This window comes from Aotus nancymaae, unplaced genomic scaffold (genome assembly GCF_030222135.1).
Source record: "Aotus nancymaae isolate 86718 unplaced genomic scaffold, 86718_ANA_hifiasm-v0.15.2.pri h1tg000053l, whole genome shotgun sequence".
NCBI lineage: Eukaryota > Metazoa > Chordata > Mammalia > Primates > Aotidae > Aotus > Aotus nancymaae.
In genome coordinates this window covers 10911837-10922897 of record NW_026988467.1, presented here as the reverse complement: position 1 = coordinate 10922897, position 11061 = coordinate 10911837, and positions in this window count along the sequence as shown.

The following is an 11061-nucleotide window of genomic DNA, read 5'->3' as shown; positions in this document are numbered from 1 at the left end:
GACTCCACTCACTGGTCTAGCCTCCTCTCCTGCTGTGCCTCTTGGTCTCTGCACCACGCCATGTTGGCCTTCCTTGGCTCCTTTCTGAGAGCCCGCCACGTGCTACTTCCTCTGCTGAGAATGCTTCTCCATCTGTCCCGTCTTGGCCTGACTCCTGCCAGCCCCTCAGACCCCATTTAAACATCACCTGTTCAGAGAGACCTCTATGACCCCCCAGACTAGCTTTCATGTCCTCGTGCACTATGCTTTGAATGTATATGTCCCCCTAAAATTCATATGGTGGAACTTAAATCCCTAGGTAATAATATTAAGAGGTAGGGACTTTGGGGAAGTGATTGAAAGTCACAAGTGCTCCACTCTCATGAATGGGAATAATGCTCTTATAAAAGAGGCTTCAGAGAGCTGCCTGGTCCTCCTATTTTCTCTGCCATGCGAGCACACAGCATTTGTCCCTTTGGTCATGTGAGGACACAGCAGCAAGTCACCATCGTGAAAGCAGAGAGCAAGCCTTCACCAGGCACTAAATCTGCCAGTTCCTGGATCTTGGACTTCCCAGCTTCCAGAACAAGGAGAAAATAAGTTTCTGTTCTTTATAAATTACTCAGTCTTGGGCGTTTTGTTATAGCTGCACGAACAGAATAAGACACTGGCGTGTTCTACCTCCTTCCGCAGCGTACTTACCCCACTGCACCACCTAGTTGTGAGTGTGATTGTTTGATTGCTGTTAGTCTTCCTATCCCATGACAGAAATACTCTTATGAACAGGAGCCAAATTGGTGTTCACTGCTTGATTTCCAATACTTATCACAGCACTTGGCACAGAGTTGGCTACGAATAAATATTTCTTGAATGGATGAATGAGGTCAGCTTCACAATTCTCCTGTCTTATTTCAGAAAGGCGGATTAGTCTCTTTTCAGAGATTGCTCATTGTGGGAAATCGATCTTAACTGAGCTGTCCCAAGTATATTGTGTGATAGCCAAAGTATGCATTCTCCTCCACCTCCCCTAATGCACATTTCATCCAGCTTTGGAGGACGCTCACTGACAAGGGCTGAGCCCAGTGCCCTTTTCTAAACATTCACTATTCATCTTCACCTTCATGGGCCGGAAAACTTTCCTTTTTGGGTCTCCTTAACCTCCAAGCTGCATCGATAGACTAGTTTCCAAGATTCAAAACTCTTCCCATATTAAGTTATCTGTTGCTGCACAACCAGTTACTATAAAACTATATTTCATATTTGTTGTTTTTATAATTTGTCTCCACCATGACAAAGAGGGTAGGGACCATCTCTCAAGTATTCCCTGCTCTAGCCCCAATGAGGCTCTAGCCTCAACTGCTATTTGCTGAATACCACGTTACTCCAAAGTTTAGCATCTTAAAAAAACAATAAATACTTATTTTCTTATAGTTTCTGTGGATTTGGAATTCTGGAGCAACTTAGCTGGGTGTTTCTGGCTCAAGGTCCCTCATGAGGTTGCAGTCAAAATGTCAGCCTGGGCTGTGGTCAGCTTAAGGCTTGACTAGGGCCAGACGATCCACTTCAAGGTGGTATCACTCACATGACTGCCTAGTCAGTGTTGTTAGGAGGCCTCAGTTCTTTATCATGTGTACGTCTCTGCAGGGCTGCTTGAGCATCCTCACAACATGGTGGCTGACTTCCCCTAGGGCAAATGATCCAAAAGTGAAAGCAAAAAGGAAACCACAATGTCTTTCACGAACTAGGCTTCAAAGTCACACTCCTTCATTTCTGCAATATTCCGCTGGTTACAGGGATTGGACCTATTTAACGTTGAAGAGGTCTCCACGAAGGTGTGACTATCACAAGGTGAGAATCACTAGGGTCATTCCCATAAACTTGCTCAACCTGAACTGGGCCCAGCCTTTTTTTTTTTTTTTTTTTTTTCAAATCAAACACTCACTTTCCTGCCTACAAATCCCCACTAGCTTCCCATAACACATAGAAGAAAATCTAAAATCCTTACCAAACTTCCTGCCTCAATGCCTGATGTAATCCAGCCCCTCCTTACTAACCTCTCCTCATCTCTTAACTCCTCTCTCTCTGACTCACTCCACTCCAGCCACATTGGCTTTCTCTTTCTCAAAGATACCAGACTCAACTCTCTCCCAGAGCCTTTGCATCTGTAGCTCCCTCAGTCTGGATCCTTCTTCTCCCGGGCACCTGCATGACTCCCTCCCACCTTTCATTCTGTGGCTCAGCTTAGATGTTCACCTCTTCTACCTCCTTAGAGTCCTTCCATCCCCACTGTGTTTCAGACTAGCACTCAGTTCCACCCCTTCACTCTCTCTTACTTTGCTCAGGTTGGTGTTTCTGAATAGCCATTGTCACAACCTAAAATTATATTGTATATTTGTTGTTTCTATACTTTGTCTCAACCACAACAAAGAGGGTAGGGACCATCTCTGAAGTGTTCCCTGCTCTAGCCCGTGACTGGAACAATGCCTGGTAGATGCTTGATATGGTTTGTCTCAATTGAATTGTATTCTTCACTGTTGGAGGAGAGGCCTGGTGGGAGGTGATTGAATCATGGGGGCAGACTCCCCCACCTTGCTGTTCTCGTGATAGAGTTCCCATGAGATTTGGTTGGTTGAAAGCGTGTAGCACTTCTCCCTTCTTTCTCTCTCTCTCTCTCTCTCTCTCCTGCCAGCCATGTGAAGTGTGCCTGCTTCCCCTTTGCCTTCCACCATGATTGTAAGTTTCCAGAGGCCTCCCCAGAAGAGGAAGCCTGTACAGCCTGCAGAACTGTGAGCCAATTAAATCTCTTTTCTTTACAAATTACCAAGTCTCAGGTATGTCTTTATAGCAGTGTGAGAACAGACTAATACAATGCTAGATACTCAGCTGCGATTTGCTGAATAAATGAATGACTACACCTGCAAAAAGGAGAGGTTGGACTAGATCAGTTTGCAGATTGGTGCTGTCCTAAGAACTATTTGTTACTCGTTCAAGACCAAAAAGTACAGAAATCAGGGCCAGGTGCAGTGGCTGACACCTGTAATCCCAGTGCTTTGGGAGGCCTAGGCAGGCAGATCACCTGAGTCAAGAGTTCAAGACCAGCCTAGCCAACACGGTGAAATCTCGTCTCTACTAAAAATACAAAAATTAGCCAGGTGTGGTGGTGGGCGCCTACAATCCCAGCTACTTGGGAGGCTGCGGCAGGATCTCTTGAACCCGGGAGGCAGAGATTGCCGTGAGCCGAGACCATGCCATTGCACTTCAGCCTGGGCAACAAGAGCAAAACTCCTTCTCAAAAAAAGCACAGAAATCGAAAGTAAACATGGAGAAACTTTTATAGCACTTTGACATCACTATGACATCCAAGCTCATGACCAGTGACCGATCTTAGTGAAGCCAGTAAAAAGCCTCCATTATAGACCAGTTTGGGTGTGTTGACCTTGCATGGTGAGCCACGTGCAGCACATGCCACAAAACAAGTCATCCATAATTTTTCAGTGGCAGAAATAGAATCTGGATACAATTTTGGATCAAAGCTGACAAGCTAACTTTAAAATATCACCCGTTTTAAAGTTGTCAGCTTTGGTCCAAAAGTGAATAAAATCCAGATTCCATTTCTGCCATTGAAAAATTATTTAAATGCAATCGTAGCTTTTCAGGATAAATGGTGACTGATGAAGGATTAAAGATAAATTCTGAAAATACAGCATTACTTGCTTCATCTTAGATAAAATGAGTATCCCAAGTTTGTATCCCCTGTCCTCTGCAATATATACCCTGACTTTCAAGGTTTAGGTCAAGACTTTATCTTTCTTTTCAGATAATGAGGTGGCATGACCGCTGTAATCCCAGGACTTTGGGAGGTCGAGGCAGGTGGATCACCTGAGGTCAGGAGTTCAAGACCAGCCTGGCAAACATGGCGAAACTCCATCTCTACTAAAAATACAAAAATCAGCCAGACATGGTGTCATGTGCCTGTAATCCCAGCTACTCTGAAGACTGAGACAGGAAAATCGCTTGAACCCAGGAGGCAGAGGTTGTAGTGAGCTGAGGTCATGCCACTGCACTCTAGCCTGGGCGACAGAGAGAGACTCTGTCAAAAAAAAAAAAAAAAAAAAAAAAAAAACCACAGAGCGCAGAATCCAAAGTTCAAGTTTCAGTGTTGTGCCAGAATAAATTATATACCATCAAAAGAGATTTTCAGGTGCCTCCCTGGACTATAGTATTTGGATACAAAATTGTATTTTCTCAAGCTGCTATTTAAAATGAGATTCCATTGGATGTGTGTAATGTTTTAAACAGAATTTTAAGTCTTTTTGAAGCCACCAAAGAGTCCACTCTTTATATTGTAATCATTCATTTCTATTGAATTTCTACCTTAGAAACTCAAGGAGTCATCATTAGTGTGAAATGAGCTATTTATGATGGCTCCTGCCTGAATTTCACAAAGCAGTGAACAGACTCTTCGTTCACCTTACCCGCTGCTGCCCGTCTTTCCACGGCTGCCTTTCTTTCCTTACGGGTGCTGAACACTCTGCTTCTTGCTTCGCTATTCCTGACTGTTCGGAGCGTCAAATAACCTGAGTGCTGTCTCCCCTAGAGAGTGCTGTAACCCAGCTCAGATCCTGGAGTCTGGCTCAGATTCTGGGCTTTCAGTTTCCACAAGTCTTCACAGCGAATTTTCTAGCAAACAAAACCTCATTAAAGCTTTGAAGAAGGAAGTGAATTAGCTTGGAGGGTTCTGTTGAGGGAAGCTGGGATTGAGGAAGAGATGAGAATCCCTGCAGCTTTTGGAAGATGGAACCCATTTGGAGGGCAAGTGGTCAGGGCTACAAACCCATGTCTCTAAAGGAATTCTGTATACCTGATCAGGCACAGGTTTCAGATTATTACACATAAACATCAATTCTGGCTTCCAGCCAGTCACGACAAAGTGATTCTGGAAGTCTTAAAGGACCCAGGGCTTTCCCTCCAGCGGATCTTTGTTTTCCATGTCCAGGGGTCTGAAAGATGCATTCAATGTGATAAAATGTTTTCGTTTCAACAACCACAGGGGATTGGTGCTTTAAGTATGTTATCTCTTTGCTGAATTCAGAGAACTTTCCTGATTCAGTTTAAAAAAACACCAGCTCCTCTTCCCCATGCTTATTCCCACTCCATGCTCAGTTACCACGAGGGACAGCCTCCAGGCAGAAGCGATGGGAACAATTCCCTTGGACATTGGAAACTTATGTCAGCAAATGTACGAAATATAAATGCCCTCAAATGTGATTTGCACAGGGGTTTAACTCTCTCCTCAGCATCAAGATCTTAACAAGCAAAGAGGTTGTTGTATTTTCACCCAACTGTTTGTTATCGAGAGGGGTCTGTAGGATTGGTTCCATGCCTAAATCCACAGATGCAGAGACACATAGCTGGTGTGATGTGGGGTTCATCTACTGAGTGGGGTCTGCTGCAGCTGGAGGGCAGCCCAAGGCTGTGATTTAGATCTTTGCTGCTACTAGCACCTGCTCTGATGTCCCTCATCCCCCAGCTGCGTGCCCCCTTGTCATCTTATTGCCCACCGTGGAAGTCCTTCATGAACCACAGATTCCCGAGGTGGGCTGGGATTAGTGGGAGCTGATTTCAGAGCTTGGATTACTGAGTGGCAAAGCTTTTCCCCCATGAACAGTCATGCTCTGGTGCAAAGCTCTTCTCAGGAAGAGCAGGCTCCATCAGAGGTTGACTGTGATGCTAAGATGGTTGCATTTGGCGGGTCTTCTGTGCGCTGGATTGGAGCTGCTCAAAGATAGATCTCCTCTCTCTCCCGCACCCTGTTTTGCATTAATGTAGCAAAGGTAGATGATCTTTGCACAGGAGGTTGAAGCGCACTTGCCTAGCGCACTGGTTTCCTGAGGTGCCATAACAAGGTATCACAAACCCGGTGGCCTGATACAACAGAAATCTAATCTCTCACAGCTCCCGAGACCAGAAGTCTGAAACCAAGCTGCGGCAGGGATGCACTGCCTCTGGAGCCTCTAGCAAAGAATCTGTTCCTGCCTCTTCCAGCTTCTAGTGGCCGCTGGTCATTCCTTGGCTTGTGGCTGCATCACTTTAGTCTCTGCCTCCATGGTCACACTGCCTTCTCCTCTTCCGCCTGTGTCTTGTCCTTAGAAGGACACCTGTCTTTAGATGTATGGCCCATCTGGGTAATCCAGGATGATCCCCCACCTCAAGATCCTTAACTTAATTACATTTGCAAAGACCCTTTTTCCAAATCAAGTCACATTTGAGGGTTCTGGGGACTTGGACATAGACATAGATTTTGAGGTGGCCACCATGGAACCCATTATAGCCAGACACAGATTCTCTTCTGTGCTCTTAGTCCAAGAATGTTAGAGGGCATTTGGGGAGAATGTGGGGAAAACAGATCTAACTGCTATCTATCCCGCCAAATAGAGTTTTCCAGAAGGGGCCTCTGTCCTGGCTGTGTTTATGTCGGTGAGTGGTTGGCTAGCCCTAGGGATATTGACAGGCAATTGCCATCACTCCTCGGCCTACTGCCCTCTCACACCTCTGTGATTAGGTTCTGCTGTTTTCAGGAAGTCCCTCTACTGGACAAAGGCAGTTCCACCCATTCTGAAGGCTCAGCTCAGATAGCCCTCTTCCATGTCAGAATGCTCATGGAGTGGTCTCCAGCGTGGAGGGCACCCACCATGGCTCTTTGGAATACAAGAAGATGTGAAAATTCTTTTTTTTTTTTTCCTGAGACAGGGTCTTGCTCTGTCACCCAGGTTGGAGTGCAGTGTCACAATCATAGCTCACTGCAGCCTCGACCTCCCTGACTCAAGCGATCCTCCCACCTCAGCCTCTCCAGTAGCTGGCCCTACAGGTATGTACCAACATGCCTGGGTAACAGTTTTTAATTTTTTGTAGAGATGGTGTTCGCTATATTGCCCCGGTTGGTCTCAAACTCCCAGCCTCAAGTGAACCTCCTGCCTTGGCCTCCCAAAGTGTTGGGATTACAGGTATGAGCCACCGCATCCAGCCAAGAATTCTTTACATTTAGTTTGTATCTTCAAGAAAGAAATAAATTAAACCTTTCTAATATTCAACAGGTAAATTAGCAGAGGCCCATGTATTTACTGTATTTACAATTTAGAAACATATATTGGATAGCACAATATGGAATGTCATTGTTGGACATTTTTTCCCCTACAAAAATGGCAATTTCATATGGTTCATCCTAACAGCATATTAGGAGTGAGTGCTCACAGAGCTTTCACTCCTAGGGACATGTGATCAAAAGTTTGTTTGTTTGCTTTTTATCACAGCCTGGGCAACATAGAAAAACTTCATCTCTACAAAAAATAGAAAAATTAGCTGGGCATGGTGGTGCACGCCTGCACTCCCAGCTACTCAGGAGACTGAGGTGAGAGGATCACCTGAGCTCGGGATGCAGTGGTCCCAGGGAGCTGAGGTCGTGCCACTGCATTCCAGCCTGGGCCACAAAGTAAGACCCTATCTTAATTAAAAAAAAAAAGTTTTTGATGAGTATAATCAAATTTAAATTTTTTTTAGAGATGAGGTCTTATTCTGTTGCCCAGGTTGGGGTGCAGTGGCACTGTCATGTCTCACTGTAGCCTTGAACTCCGGGGCTCAAGCGATCTTCTCACCTCTGCCTCCCAAGTAGCTGAGACTACAGGCTCGAGCCACCATGCTTGGCTAATTAAACTTGACACTCTGACCTAGTTTAACCCAAGGCACATGCAGAAGCTCAAGAAGTTTGTGTTTTTCTTCTTGCGAGTCTCTTGGAGACTTGGAAAATATGGATTATCAGGATTGTGGGCACCGAGCTGGGAATGAATGATTTGGGGAATGGAATCTGAGCCCACATCTAGCAAAGTGGGCCCTCCTCCCCAGAATTTCTCTTGTCCCTTCCCTACCACCTGCCATGCCCTTTGTCAGGCCCTTCCCTGGAGGAACCATGACACACCCACTAAATAAAGAAAACAGAAACCTTTTAAAGGCACCCTAAAACCTCCACCTGGCTTTAAGAAACCAAGTGTGCATGGCATGCTATACATATATGCTCCAGATAGCTGCTGTGTGCTGGGGCATGAGTGATGAGCAGGGACAGACATCCCTCTGGGTGTCCTGCTGTGGTGCCCGCCTGAGGCTTTATGGCTGCAGAATACACATTCACTATAGCAATGACTTGACTTTCATAAACAGGAGAGGTGGCAGCAGTGGACTGGGCTGCATCAAAGAGTAAGACTGCATTAAACCACATCCCAGGTCTTACATAGACATCAAGTGTATACAGAGAGCAGGTGGCCACTTCCATGCCATATAATCGGTGACTCTGGCAGAGCCTCTTTTCAAGATATTTGACCGCCTGTCCCAGTGCCTGCAATTCCATCATTGGTGATATTCCTTGGATTCTTGGATTTTTAAAACAATTTATTTCTCTAGACTTGACATAGTATTTCATCTGAGTGAGCCTCTACAGATATAAACCTTATATTGGGGTCACAGTGGCATAGTTGAAGGCCCAGCCCCTCTACCTACTATTGGGTGACCTTGGTAATTCAACCATTCCAACCTTGGTTTCCTCACGTGGAGCAGGACAAAAATGACACCCACGTTTCAGGGTTGCTGTAAGAATCAGAGGCAATGTGTGTAGAGGACACATCATGCGTCGTGCCAGGAGGTGACGGTTGTCAAGCCTCCAAGTCCAAGCCTGGCCATTTTAGCCTTGGTGACCCGCATGTACACCTTTGAATGGTCCCCAGGAGCCAGAAACTCTGAAGTAACCACAAGTAACCAGGTGGCCACAGAAAGAAGTGAAACAACTTTTTCCTGCCTCAACTGATTGCTCTCCCCCTGCAACCTGCAACCATTGTTCCTGCTCAGCCTTGCGGGATTTTCTCCATGTACACTGGGTTTCTCAAGACCCCCACTCCTGTAACTATGTAATTTACCTCACCTTCCCCTCTGCTTGCAACCGATAACCCCCACCGTTACGATCATGCCTGTTTGTAGTAAGTAACCCCTACCCTTGTGACCATGCATCCTGTGACACCCTTCCCCTCCCTAAAATAGATAACCACCTTTAACTGACCACTTGCCTCAACCTATAAAACCAACTCCTATCCCACCGCCCTTGGCTGACTCTTTTCGGACTCAGCCCGCTCTCACTTCGGTGAATAAACAGCCATGTTGCTCACACAAAGCCTGCCTGGTGGTCTCTTTACGTGAGCGACACGACACCCCTGACAATGGCTGCCAAACAGTAACCCATATTGCTACTGTGTGTTACTTTATAATACACAAAATATTTACAAGCACTATCTGTTTGCTCCAGACAGGTAATACGCTGTACATGAACTGCAAGTCAGGTCTTCTCACAATTGACTCCTTCTACTGCACACATTTTTCTTCTTAGGAGATCAGTTGGCAGCCTGCTGAGGGTAGACTCCATGGGAATAGGGCGGAGACTAGGAGCCAGGGAAGAGGGGGGAACAAACGGGAGGTGGGCAGGTGGCAAAGGAGTCCCTGATTTTGAAACTGTGCTGCTGTGCGGTTGACTGCCTGACTAATCTGCAAACAGCATTACTAATGTAAGTTAGTGGTGCTCTATAAATGAATAATGCTCCCAGACCCTAAACAAATAGTATCTTCCTTAGCAACAGACCCAAAGGTATATTTTTACTGGCATGCTTTATGAATTATTAGAGTACTTTTTTTTTGAGACAGAGTCTCGCCCTGACGTTCAGGCTGGAGTGCAGTGGCACAATCTCTGCTCACTGCAACCTCTGCCTCCCGGGTTTAAGTGATCTGCCTGCCTCAGCCTCCCAAAATGCTGGGATTACAGGCGTGAGCCACCGCACCGCACCTAGAGTACTTTCATTTCAATGTTAACATCTATGGCATAGTGCTTAACTTAGAGGAGGCACTTAGTGAATATCTGTTGAATGTTCACTGAATAGATATTGGGATTTAATTCATCAAAGCATTTCTGACCACTGAAGGTGAATGTTGGGTAAGGAAGTTATTCAGGGTTAGTCATCATGGGGTGGAGGAATTAACACAGCGAGGTCTGCCTGTGTGTTCCACTCGTCATGCAAGGGTGGGCTCTGCCTATTGTTCTCGGCCATATTTCTTTCACCATGGATTCCTCTAGCATGAGTGACAATTGGAATGACAGTATGGAAGGGTCTGGTAACATCTGTCTGTCACAAAGGAAGCACGGTGGCTGCCAATCCATTGTTAGGGAGGATCAAGGGAACAGCGCAGGGTCAGAGTGCAAAGGCCAGTGCCGCTTTCCATCTGGGACGGGCTGATGGGCAGTGGGGAGCTGCCCTCACAGATGGTTGCTTGGAAGGCACTTTCATTTCCTACGGCAGCAGTGACAAATGACCACAAATTGGGTGGCTTAAAGCCACAGGAAAATATTCTTCCATCGAGTTTGAAATCAAGATGTCAGCAGGACCATCTCCTTCTGAAGGTTCTAGGGGGGCTTCTGGCCTCCTCTGGCTTCTAGGAGTGCCAGCGTTCCTTGGCTTGTGGCAGCATCCCTCTGGTCTCTGCCTCTGTCTTAGTGTGGCCTTCTCCGTTTTTCTCCTTTCCCGTTCGTGCCTCTTCTTATGAGAATGCTTGTTATTGGACTTAGAACCCACCTGGTTAAGCCAGGATGATCTCATCTCAAAATTCTTAATTGCATTTGCAAAGACCCTTTTTTCAAATAAGGCCACAACTTCCCTGGGACCAGAGGTAAGGACTTGGACATGTCTTTCTGGGCACCATCATTCAACCCATTAAAGTGGGATTGGCTCCAGTTACTTTCTGAAAGTGACAATGATCAAATGATATGTGTCAAGGGGATGGATATCCCAGTGACCCCGATTTGATCTTTACACATTATATGAATGTATTCATTAAGTGATCAATGTATTCAATGTACTGCAAAACTATGTACATCTACTATTCATCAATAAAAAGTAAATAAAATAAAACAAATAGAATGATATGTGGATTCCTAATCAACATCAAGCATATTCCTTTCCTATTTGAAAAAAGAAAAGGCTGGGTGTGGTGGCTCAC